General features: G+C 36.2%; 1 protein-coding gene across 6 annotated transcripts in view; it reads left to right on the forward strand.

Moving 5' to 3' along the window:
- KCNH7 (potassium voltage-gated channel subfamily H member 7) overlaps positions 1 to 13,139 on the forward strand; it is a 218,345-nt gene that overhangs the window by 116,334 nt on the left and 88,872 nt on the right. The window lies entirely within an intron of this gene.

A 13,139-nucleotide genomic window follows, 5' to 3' on the forward strand; every position in this document is an offset into this window, starting at 1 on the left:
GACACAAAGCACTGAATTCCTCCTTGATTGAAAGAATTCAGAATATTCAGAAGAAACATTAGAACTTTATGAAGATGAATATTACATAGGTAGTTTTGTTGGATAAAAGGACTTGTCTGTTTCTTCCAGTCTTGACTTAAAAACATAAGGAGAGGAAGAACTACTGCTTCCTCTGATCCTCTGTATCCAGAGGATACAGCTGAAATTACCTGCTTTTAGCTTCCAGATATTTAGGTTCTTTTTGCTAGACTCAACAGCTGTTTAGTATTCAGCACTCTTTCCATGAAGTTACTGATCGCAATGCAAGTCACTTCTCAAACCACTTTTCACTAAACAACAAGGATTGACATTTGTAAGATTCACACCATTCTGAAGAATGTTATTCCTCTGGTCATTTTTGTGCCCCTTTCCATTTTTCAATGGACTTTAAGAATTCAGATGCCAGAAAATGTATGCAGCAATCCAGTTTTAGTCCCCTAAGTGCTACATATGTAGGGAAAGGTTGACTTCTTATTCTATTTCTTTATGCAGGCTACATTCACCATTCTTACATACTATCCTATTATTTCTTTTGTGAGACAGTACATTCCAGGATATAGCTCTCTTTTTTCATTTCAGACTACATGCCCTGGTTCTGTAACTGTCTGACTAAATTTACCATTTCATAATGCATTTTTTGCATTTAATGTCCCACTTACAGAATCATTTAAATGCTTCTATTTTGACTCATTAGCATATCATTAGCCACTTCACAACTGGTTTATGAAGCATCCATGCATTTCATAGAAGGATTTTATATTTTCTTCAGATCTTTTTGAAGCAACTTAATGGTATTGTGGTCATTTCTGTGGACTTTCACTAGAAACTGGCACTGAATTATGATCCTCCGTTAATGACTTTTTGGAAGCTCTCAGACAATTCGTAAACCATGTAATGAGCTTTTTATAAGCACAGTGCTATTACTTTATTAGAATATTGCATAAAAATCAGTAGACTACCTTACAAATGCATATGTACTTGGTTGGGTTTCTTATACAAAGGATATAATAATCAAATGAGATTTCTTGTCCATTAATAATGTCTGCATTACCACTCTGAGTGACATTAATTACATTCCTGTCTGGTATTCTTTATTAAATTAATCTAACATCACAGGTTTCCTTATTTTGCTTACAACTGATGTCAGGCTCACTGCCATACAGTCATTTCATTGCCACTGTATACCTTTTATGGATGCTGGCACAATCATAGAATCATAGAAAGGCTTGGGTTGGAAAGGACCTTAAAGATTATCTCCTTCCAACCCCCTTGTCATGATTAGACACACCTTCCACTAGAACAGGTTGCTCAGAGCCCCATCCAGCCTGGCCTTGAACACTCCCAGGGATGGGGCATCCACAGCTGCTCTGGGCAACCTGTTACAGAACCTCAGTACCCTCACAGTATGGAATTTCTTCCTATTACTGGAGTTATTTTTTTGCTTCATGTATTCACTAATGAGTATTCACTTACTCTCATTAGTCTCCTTAGTTGTCACATTCCTCTCTCCACTTGGCGTATTTCATACCTCTCAGTTTCCCCAGATGTGTATTTACTTTCTCCACTCTCCATTCACTATATAGCTTTTAATCCCTATTTGTTACCCTTACTTTTGCACTCAGTGCAGATGGACTTGCTAAGATCTTCAGCACCTTTTAATTGCTACTCTTTAGTTATGTAACATTCTCATTAAGAATTGCAACTTGTCATTCATATATTTGTCTGACTTCACTTCCCAATTATTTCTGCTTTCATTTTTCTCAACCATAGAAAATTACCCATTTAGAAATACCACTATTTTACTGCTTGGGACTGTTGTTTGTTTGTCTAAACTGATTGCAATCAGGTCATGAAAACCACCCCTAGGGCAGCCATGAACTTTTAGTCCAGTAAGTTATTCATATTTATCAGTTCTAATGAGAATTTAAATTAAAAATACAGTATCTTTGGCTTGGAGATTTTGCACCAGGAAACAGGTTCTTTTTCTTTTTACAGGAAGTTTAATATTTTACTGGTGTGTTTGACAAATCTTCAGTACATATCTTCCTCCCACCACATTTATTAATATGCATTCAAAATCCCATGATTTTTTGTTACGAAGAACTCCCAAATCCACTAGTTTGTTCGTCCTGCGAGGTTACATCCACTTGTTTTATGATCCGAGTAGCCTGACTACTTCCATCAGCTTTCAGTGTTGACTTTCTCACTGATGAGGGTTTCCACATCATTGTCTCTGTTAACAAGACCTTATGATAGCTACTGCATACAACAAGAATCCATCATTTTGTGTCTGGCTGTTCTTCCCCTTTAGATACATTTTGCTGGATTACAGTAAAGCACTGTAATGTGCACAATGACTTTACATCTGACCCTGTATATGATGACGCAATTTATTTTTTTCTACAACTTTGGGTTGTGTATTTCAAGCTACTCATGATCAATTCACTTATAAAACATCAGGAAGGGTATGTTTCCATGAGTGTGATTTTCCAAGGGTATGATTTCCATAAGAATGGCACCTATATTTAGAAAATGGTACTCCTTCCACTTGGCCAGTGGAACTGAATGTGCATTGCACTTGCGAAAGTTTGCAGAAATGACAGCATTTCCCTCTTACCTCAGGGGTCCTGCTGTTGATCGGTTTTTCTATATCACCCTTCATACTGTATGGCCATTTAATGCCTTCTTCTTTGTGATATCTTTTAAGAACTGTCTCATAAAAAAAACCCTTAATCTCCCTGAAATGGCACAGTGTCAGTGAGAACAGAATCTGGATCACTGTTTTACTTCATAGTGCATTCTGGACCAATACCTTGAGTGAATTAAACAAATTGCTAAAATGGAGTTCTGGGGCGGGGGTGTTTTGTGGGTTTCATTTTGTGGTTTGGTGTTGGTGTTGTTTGGGTTTTTTCTGTTCTGTTCTACATTACAGGACAATTCAGTTAGTTCTTAAAATAGTTTATGTAGTTTAATTTGGGGAAATAAATGAAGCTACTTTCACAAAAAAAAAAGTCTTAGTCTGCACATTTTCTGCAAGATGGGCAATATTCAACAAACCTAAGATCCCTTTTCTCATGAACATAATAAGACATTTCTCAGTTGAACACCCAGAAGTCCATAGCTTCTAATGAGGGTTTAGAAAAGAATATCTATGAGGAAAAAAAGAACTAGAGAGGTGGAAATAAAGAAAGATTGAGGGGAAAAAGTAACAAAAAAAGGCATCTTCGATTTTAGCACATGTAATTAAATACTTCCTAACTCTTGGCCAACTAGCTAAAAATAAGAAATTAGAACCATTATTTCTCACCTCATTGTTTTTGCAAAGATTTATGTTTAAGGTATATTTAAATTTGAAATTATCACAAAATGTTTATAAACAGACATTGAGATTCTGTAATTCTTTATTTTTCTGTTAAAAAAATGTGAGAGAAAATGTGTCCTACCAACATTTGTCACTTTGAGCTGTACCTCTGGTATTTGTTTGGTGCAATGCTTTAAATAAGCTTACTGAAAATGTGAATTAAAAAAAAAAAAAAGCATTTTCACAATGAAATCCAATTGTTTTCAAAGCTATTCTAATTGCACATAGTTCTGCTGAATTCATGCAATTCCTATTATGACCTTCCCTAATTAAAAATCCTCTGTCTTGACGAAGACTGCAAAGTTATTGAAAATTGCTTAAACTAATATAAATGCCTATTGGTACCACTTAAAACATAGTTCTGCATGATTATTATTTGAGCCAAATTTTTTTTTTTTTTTCACCCATCTCTTCAATTTCAGAAATGAATCTGATCTCTCATCACTGACCCTTCTCAGGTGGTACTGACCTACATCCAATGACACTGGACATTGGTAATTTTTTATTACTGTCCCACACTGGGATGCTCTATGTTTTAAGATATTACATTCTGAGTTCTCTTTTGTTAATAGACAGAAAACCCTAGTCAAATATATCCACATTTTAGTATCTAAAAAAAATCTCATCTTTTAAAATGTCCTTAGTTCAAGTGTATCACACAGTTGAGCAAACTGGATTTACTATTCACTGTTAATCCTGAAAACTATTTCTTAATATATTTTCAGTAAAATACACATTTAAAAATATTTTTTCTCACAAGAATGATGTGCAATGTAGAAAAAAATCACTTTTTAATATGGTCCTTTAAAAATAATAAATACTTAATTTTGAAAATTTCTCAGTGAAATATTTCAGTTCCTTTCTTTCTAAAATAGCACTGTTTACAATGTTTCCCTGTTAAAATCTTCAGTTATGAAATTCATCAAGTGTAGTATATCTTGTATTCACTGTAACTATACAGCAAGTGTCTGTAAAGAAGGATTTATACTAAGCAAACAAGATGAGAAGCATTGAATTTGCTTAATTCACATAGTCTGTAACACATACAACACAAAAGAATGAAAGATCTTCAGTTATTCGACAATTGACTTGCAAAGGGTTTACAGGCTTAATAATTAAGTTCTTTTCATAGATGTAGCCCTTTGTGCAATCTGCCCTGATCTTCCATGTTTGACTTCTCAGCATCACGTAATACACTATGTGCAATGCACTCAGAAACTTTACATAGGTGGAAGGAACTGGGCCAAAGATGCTCAACTGCTTATGCAGAGACAGAAATATCCCCATTGACAAGTCACAGACATTGCTTTTCAGAAATACTATATGCTATACACAAGGTGTAAGATATTTTAGACTAATTTAGGGCCTGAACAATTCCAAGTAACACTCATGTTTGAACATACCATCTTTGCACACTGTCAGTAATGAGAACCCATCCAGAAAAAATTTCAGACCCAGCTTTCACCCCACTATGCACAGACAAGAGTGTATCTCTGAGAAAGATCAGCTTGAGTGTTCAAGACTGACTGTCAGAACCAGGCCTTCTGACTTCAGTCTGTGCTCTAGACAAATCCCCTCTGACAAAACTCAAATGTAGTTTTAAGGTGAGCTGAGACAGAAAGAAAAAAGCCTATCTTGCAATTTTTGGCCCATCTGTGGTTTCAACAGAATTATTCTACAGGCAGCCTGGAACCGAAGCAAATATTCACTCTCCATGTACAGTTTTCAACATTTTTCACTCTATGCTTTTTTATTGGTCTTTTCTTTATAAACATATCACTGCTTGTTTATTTTTCATTTAATTTCATTTTTCTTTCCTTGCCAAATATTTAATTGCTCTGTATCTTCTGCACATGTTTATATATGCTTAAACAACAAAGCAGGAAACTGTCCTCCCATACAAAATGTTTTCAGCATTACAATTAATCACCATAGCCTATTAGTGTAGGTGTAGATATTATAATTAGGAAATTAGCAATAATTTTAGCAATGCAGTAGCCTAGGAAATGCTGGAATGCGCAGTTGAACAGTATTTATCTGCCAATTCAATTATATTACAAATGGGATTAAAAGGAGAGCAAATGAGATATTCATACATATGCCAGTCCAGTAAAGAACTTGTCCACAGATGCCAGAGGGCAATTTTTTTCTTAGCTTGTTACTTTAAAAATTCTTCTCTCACCTTTAAACAATGTAAGCTAATACCTTACAAAACCTAAATGGTCCTATAAATCAAATCTTAGTATCAGCAACCATTTCAGTGACAGAATGAATATTTACTAAGGAGGGTAGAATAAAATGGCAAAGAAGTAGGTCTCATTTAATCACTGTAAGGTCCTGTTATGATCCAGTTTTAAGGTTCTTAGAAATGCTTCTGCCCGAATTAAGGTGCAAACGAGACCACAGAAAGAGTGACAGGGACAGAATAAGGAAAATATCACCACTCCATGGATCCCAAGATGTTCCGTTGATCCTCTGCAGCTGGTCCTCTTGGTGGTAAAGACCCCCCCAGAAGGCACAGAGTCCCATGGGCGTACATGCTCAGGCTAGGTAGGCATGTCCTGGCATGTCCCCCTGGGGTGGGGGTCAGTCTCTCACGGCAGACTCTGGGTCTGTTCCATCATGTGCAGCCCTGTGGGGCCGAGCCTCTCACGTGAAAGTCCCGTGGAGGTGCCCTGTGGGGCTGGGGGTTCCACAGCTGGGCTGGTTTATGTAATCAGAGGATGGGCGTTTATTGCCTCTCACCAGAGGTTGCACCGTGCACCCAAAACCTCCTCTTCCACCCTCAGCTGAAGGGAGTCTGTGTAAACCTGGCTTCTGTGAGCTGTGCTCTCCCCCCACCCCAAACTCAGCTGGGGATAGTTGCAGCTGGTGGCTTTGGCCTTTTGTAGATGCATACCTTTCACTCAACCTGAGACGACTGAACAATGCATTTCCCTTTATCTCATCAGCAGTTTGACTTTCAGTTCAAAGTCCCACTCTTCAGGGAAGCTTCTTCGGTTGTAGCTTCTTTATAATGAGCAAAACTTTATATCAATGTTTGAGGCATGAACTATTTTCAGTCTCTGACAGGTCCCTAATAAATATCAGCCAAATACATTTTTCTTGTCTCTACACACCCCCCTTAAAAATAGCTATTCCATTGAAAAGGGATATAATACATTTCAACCTCCTATCTATTTTTAGTTGTTCTCTGCAGTGAGTCTTTCAGAATAGACAGTCACAGAGATATAGGAAGTGTGTGAATTCCCCATCCTTGCCACTCACGGTGGCTCATTTTCAGTCAGATGGAATTGGAAAATGGTGACATACAGACACAGCTCAGAAGATACAGGTAAAACATAAAGAGAATTGTATAACCCATTGCCCAAAGTTCTGTATGGAAATTTACAAGACAGTTTAATATTGTGGGGCTGTTATCTACTAATTCAATTGTGAAAATGGGATCAAGAGTTTCTTTGAGTTACCCTTAATTTCTTCATTCATTTTTAATGCTGGTTTGATTAAAACCCTTTTCTTTTTATGTCTCAGTCTTAACACCTTTAGAAGAAATTAAAATTATACCTGTACACAATGAAGGGCAGCAACAGGCAACACTTAAAATGCAAACTGGGATTCCCAGAATAGATGCTTTTTATGGCTACCAATATAATCATCTTTAGTCTTAGCATCAAGTTTTCTCCTATTCCTTTTGTGTGCAGCTACAGAACAAATGCAGGGCAGGAAAGAAAGGAACATCCAAGGGTAATTCTTTCCTATAAACTAAAGTTTTGACAAAATTTAAATAGGGTGTTTACAAATCAGATGTCTCCAAAGGTCTGAATAAATGACACCAACTGCAAAGATGCAAAGAGCTGCAGGTACAAACAGACAGAAGTATTTGTCCAATATTTTCTTCATGGCTTTGTTACTGAGTTGAGCAGGTAATTATATGGTATCTCTCTCCAGAGATCTGGTTCTAGACCACAAAATGCTGGGAAATATTCTCAGGGCAGATTCAGTCCTTCTTCCACTCATTTTTATTATATAAACAAAAAGACTAAGTTGTGAAAATCTGTTAATAAGTACTTAGTTAATGCAAAAATAGGTTTGCAAAGGTATTTGCTGCTAAAGGAGTCCTTTACCATAAAGCCATGTAAAATTTTGCATGACTATTTCAACATATCATTACAGGAATAGAGTTCTTAGCATGATTTTAGAAAGAAAGTAAACCTTTGCATTGTTGAAAAAAATATTCCTTATGACATACTGTGTTGTTCCTGGCTTGCACTTGAATAGAAACAGAAGAAATTGGCTTTTCAGTCCTTGATTGGTCATGTTGAGTCCCTATATCACAATACACATCATGCCTCATTATTTGACAAACTGGCTTTGCTTGAATATTCAATACACATCCCCAGTGCAATTGTCCCTAAATGCCAACTAAACATCACCTAACGCAGTGTTTGCTTAGAGTGGACCTCAAAGTGGAGGTAAATAGGCTTCTGAATTTTAAGCATAAAAGAAAGGACTTTCTTCAGGGATAAGTCACAAAAACCACACAAAGCAGAGCAAATAATCCCTGGATACTGCTTTTCTTTCAATTTCCTTTTCTTTGTAACCTTTCAAGAATAAAAAATGCTTTGCTATACTGGTCTCATTAATAAATTACAACCAGTCATTTTCAGATGTCATTCTTCTGCACCATTACCAGTATTTGTTTTCTAAAACAAGTTTTTAAACGTTTGTTACTAGAATCTTGACAACACATAGGAAAAACAAAGGTTTTGGCTTACTTCCATTTCTTTTTTTAAAGTTTGGCTGAAAGTTGTTATGGAACAACAGGGAATAAAGCCATAGTTACATCTCAGATGAAGCTGTATCAAATATGAATATTCTCCTTGGGACATTTCAGGAATGTGAAAGTCTTAGCAGCTGTGTGCAAGAGACAGCTTTATTTCACGACATCTTGTTTCCCCCTTCCCATCTTGCCTTCCAAGTAATTCCCCTACCGCACAGTTCCTGTGACTCTTCCTCACTCCATATTAGAAGCATGTCTATATCCTTTATCTGCCAGCATTTAGTGATAAAATGGATTATAAACAGCAGTTTAGGCCAGAGAACAAGACTTCCATTAACTGCATTTCATATGGTCCTAAGGGGCTTGTTACTACTTGTATGCTGGGCATGGTGGGTAAAGCTCACTGTCTCAGCCTTCTTGAATGTCTGCACAAAGTGGGACAGTATTTCCTTTCCCAAGACCAGCACATGTATTTCATTTCATTAAATTCCCTTTATGTTCTGCCTGGACACGTATTACACCTTTCCAAGACCTTCTCCAAGCTGAAAGAAGTAGAAAGTGATGTGGTGTTTTGACCATTAGGAAGGAAGACAATATTGAATTTGTGAAGTGTAGGAGTTAGTAGAAAGCCATGCTCTGGCTTCTCATCGCAAAGATGGAGACTCCATGATGGATAGGCAAAGATAGAGAAGGTCTTCTGATCTTCCACATTAATTCTCCCTCAGATTAGCTCTCTTTACTTTCCCCAGAGAAGTTCTTATTAACATTGGGCAATCCCCATAAGCCATGCTATGATGAAAGGACAAATAAGGCTATAAACATGGACACAAGATAACAAAATGAGATTGGTTATGTTTTATTGCATAATTTTCTTTGTATTTATGGAAGTCAACTCTTGCTTAACAGATAAATATTAAGGTTCTACTTAGTATAATAGTGAGCACACTCTAATGATGTCACAGTAACTAGTAAAAAATGAATCTATGAAAACAATATTTCACTTCACTACTAACAAAACTGGAACTATGTGGACTTTTCTGTGCCCCATTTCAGTAAAACAATGATAGAATTAAGACTAAGCTTAGCACACAATTGAATATGAAGCATATTAAATTGCACTTCTACAATAATTGGTAGTTTTAAGTTTATGCCTCTGAGAGAAGGCATTTTGAGCATTTGTTTTGATGACAAAGTGTGAATCATATTGAGGGAAGTGGAGGGTATTTCTTTCCAAAATAAGAATAGTGATTATTGAATAAAAGTGCAAAGAATATCCAGCTTCTTTCTCTTGTACCTGTATTACCATAAAATTGTGGTACTGCGGATGTGTTTCATTCAGAGCTGTCTTGCAAACAGCAAACAGGACTGTCTAGATCTGGAAATGGAGAGTATCTCTGGCTCTATTTTTTAACTGTCTTTGGTCTTGTTCTAGTAGGCAAGCTGTTGTTGGCTCCTCCTTTGTTATGTTTTGATTTATTCTTTGTTGCCTTCAATTTTAGATGAGCAGAAGTGGCAATGGACTGTACAGATGCCTACTCTGGACTACTTGTAGGTCATAGAAGTAAAAAATTATCACAATCCTAGGAAACTCTGGTATGAGGTCACCCTGCCCAGAAATTTCTATATGCACACAGAGGACATGTTCAATATTTTTCTTTCTATAGCCTTAGTCAGTTGTCTACAGCAGCTCTAGTAACAAAAAATTTCTGAGAAGTCATAAATGCTTTGGCACAGAGAGCCAAGATTGGTCCAAAATATATTGAAATTAGTCTCAGCCCTATGAAGGCTGTCCTGAAATTTGTGCTGAGTGGGAGAGTCTAAATTTTTAAATGGTGAAATGCAGATAGCAACTGTCAAACCCGCTCAGGGCAAGAGGGTTCCAGAGCCATCCTGTAGAACCATGATGAATTTTGAAAGGTCCTTTTACTGTGAACCATGGCAATACTGCAGAATTAGGACAATTACTTAAATGCCAGTGTCTGATTTTTCAGAGATCCTTTGAGCTTGGCATATATGATAGCCTGTGAAGATTTTGTTCCCAGGAAGGCTGAATCAAATTAGTTCTTTGGGATTTGTCACTTTTCAAAGTTTACTTGTCAGAGCTTTTCATATGAGAATTTGGAATGTCTTCACTGTGATATATAATTGCATTGTGCCTTCCAAATTGCTTATAAATGGAACTACTACAATTCAAATAAATGAATGCAGTTGTATCTAGAAGATGCAGTCTAATAAAAATCTGCCCTAAAATCTTCCATACAAATAACTGGAAAGGTAAATAGATTTCATGAACCAGATTAATAGGCTTGATGTGCCTGCCTTGCACTGCTTTCTTGAAGCAAGTCAACTCTAAACACTATGTAGAGAGATAGTTAAATAGGCTTTCCTTCATCAGAATTGCTTGAATGGTGCAATATATCCTTATATAACCCTAATATACCCTAAGTCATTATTTCTTAAATATTTATTGTCACTTGTGTATGTATTTGGGCAGTTACTTGTTTCGCACAAGGCTGTGTGGTCTTGTGAAATCATACTGTTGAATACATAACCATGGAATCATACATCATATCCACACTGCAAACAGGGGAGTGAAATCTGTTCTTCCCATATGGATATTATTCCACTAATTTAACTAGATGAAACAGTGGGCTTTACAATGTCATAAATAAAAGAAAACAAGTCCCTATAACCATGGAATTCAAGCTGACAAGAAAATATCCAGCTTGTCCTCTATCATCTCCAACGATGATAACAAGAGAGCAAAACAGGTGTATTTCATGATCACTCCTCAAGAGTAATTGTGAGGAAATTCAGATATATTGCTGGATATTGAATTTGTTATTTATAAAGGTATAATTTTCTTAGTTGTTCTCATTAAATCATCCACTTGCCCGTGCTGTTAGATAAGAAATGCAAATTCCAAAAAGTACATTACCATTTTAATTGCTCATCGGAAGCATATCTTACTTTTGAAATATTCACCATAGAGACAAAACAGGAGAAACATGCTGAGTGTAATGAGGAGCAGTGGGATGCCAGAGTGAAAATACTGAATAAGATTGTTTGTAAACAAGCTGCTTCTTATTATTTCTTTATTTCTATCAACTCTAACAACTCAAAGCTTATCTTCTGAATTTGCCAATGTTGTTTCTTTGTACCCATCTCTTCTTTTTACCCTTCACAGTAGCGTATTCCTTGCTATTTTCAATTTTGTATTTCCTTATTGTCACTTCAACAGAGCTAGAAACTGATAAGTGTATAGCAGATAGCAGTGTCTGTAGTAAAGACAAGCACTAACAGTGTCACTAACAGTGACTGAGACTGTCACTATATTTTGCTTAACTTGCAGCATTCCACTTTCAGTCACACAAAAAAAGTAAATATTCCTTTCCTCTTAAAAAACCCAGGCTTCTTGGAAAAACTTCAGACTAATGAACTACAGTGGACTTACTAGCCAGTGGCGTATTTGGTCTTCAAATAAACTATGCTAAATTAAACCACATAGGAACCTTTCCCAGTTTTTGCTCCTGAAATATTTCTACATACAGCTTAAATTTTCAATCCCCTGCTCTTTTTGCCATGTTCTTAAGCTGTGGACTGTCAAACAACTTCTGCATTTCCACAGAGATGCAAATCCCTAGCTCCAGTACAAATGAGGTTTGTAAATTCTTGAGGGTGGAATGTTCTACACAAATGGGAGATCGTGTCATTACTTAGCACTGTGAGAAGCATTTCAAAAGCTGAAAAACCCTTGCCTTCAAAAGCAGGAAAGTTTTTAAAGAAGTGTCCTCATCCTCCTCCTTTACAAACACTGACAAACATTTGATTCACGGAAGTTCAGTGTTATTCAAAGCCATGCATGCCTCAGCCGAGCCCCGATTCCAGATATTGGGGGATACCTGCTCAACCTATAAATCTTCATGGCAAAACAGTCCACATAATTTCCTTCCAAGCAAATCAATATAGTTTCGACTTTTTAAACTCAGTATGTATATTATTTGTTTGCTAAAACCACAAAGATTATTCTAAATTCTGTCCAGCCTTTCTGTTTAACCAGTCTATGTTGCAATGGTTGGCCTGCAGCACTTCTATTTTTAGCTCTAATGGAACAGTCTTAAATTGCTTATTTTCTGTTTACTAAAGACATTGAGCTTGTAACCATGGAAACTGTGGCAAGTGCCACAGCTTAAATGTTTTATTAAATGGATGGAAGTTACAGCTGCAAAACTTGAAAGGCCGGCATGTCAATTTTATATATAACTCAAATTGCCATATATACCACATAACAGCAAGTACTACATTAAATACAAGAAGCCGGAAACTGATCTTGGTTATAATGATATAAATGGTACTATCTCTCTCCTTAATGGAAGCAAACAAAAAAAAATAATCTTGTGCAATCCAGATCAGGATCTGTTTTTGTCAAATTGCACAGTCTGTCAAGTTTCAGTGATTACTGCATTTGAGTGCCTAAATTGCAGATGATGTAAATTAAACCAGTCCCTAATTATCATGCAAAGACCCCATCTCACAGTTATGTCTGCATGAAGCGTTTAGCACATTATTGTATTGCTTACAGCAATCACATTGTTTTTGGAACCACTACATTCTGTAACATTAATAGAAGGAATTAAATCAAAACTAATGACCTTGTCAACTGAAACTTCTAAAGCTATACAAAGAACTCCTTAAATCTGTAATTAGGTTTTTAAACAAGAACATCCTTAGCACCAGAGGTGTTGAAAGTTTACACTCTCTATTACTTTCAGTATAGGCTGACTATGTTCCATATATGTGAAAACTAGGGTATTTTTAAATTCATACTTTAAATTGTATATAAAACTTAAGTCAAACACTTCTGAAAGTTATTGAAAATTATTAGCACAGTTTAGAAGATTTTTGTGATGGAGTATAAAACAAATAAAAAATACAATTTTTAACACAAACCTAAACATT

The sequence above is a fragment of the Corvus hawaiiensis genome, chromosome 7 (assembly GCF_020740725.1).
Source record: "Corvus hawaiiensis isolate bCorHaw1 chromosome 7, bCorHaw1.pri.cur, whole genome shotgun sequence".
Classification (NCBI taxonomy): domain Eukaryota; kingdom Metazoa; phylum Chordata; class Aves; order Passeriformes; family Corvidae; genus Corvus; species Corvus hawaiiensis.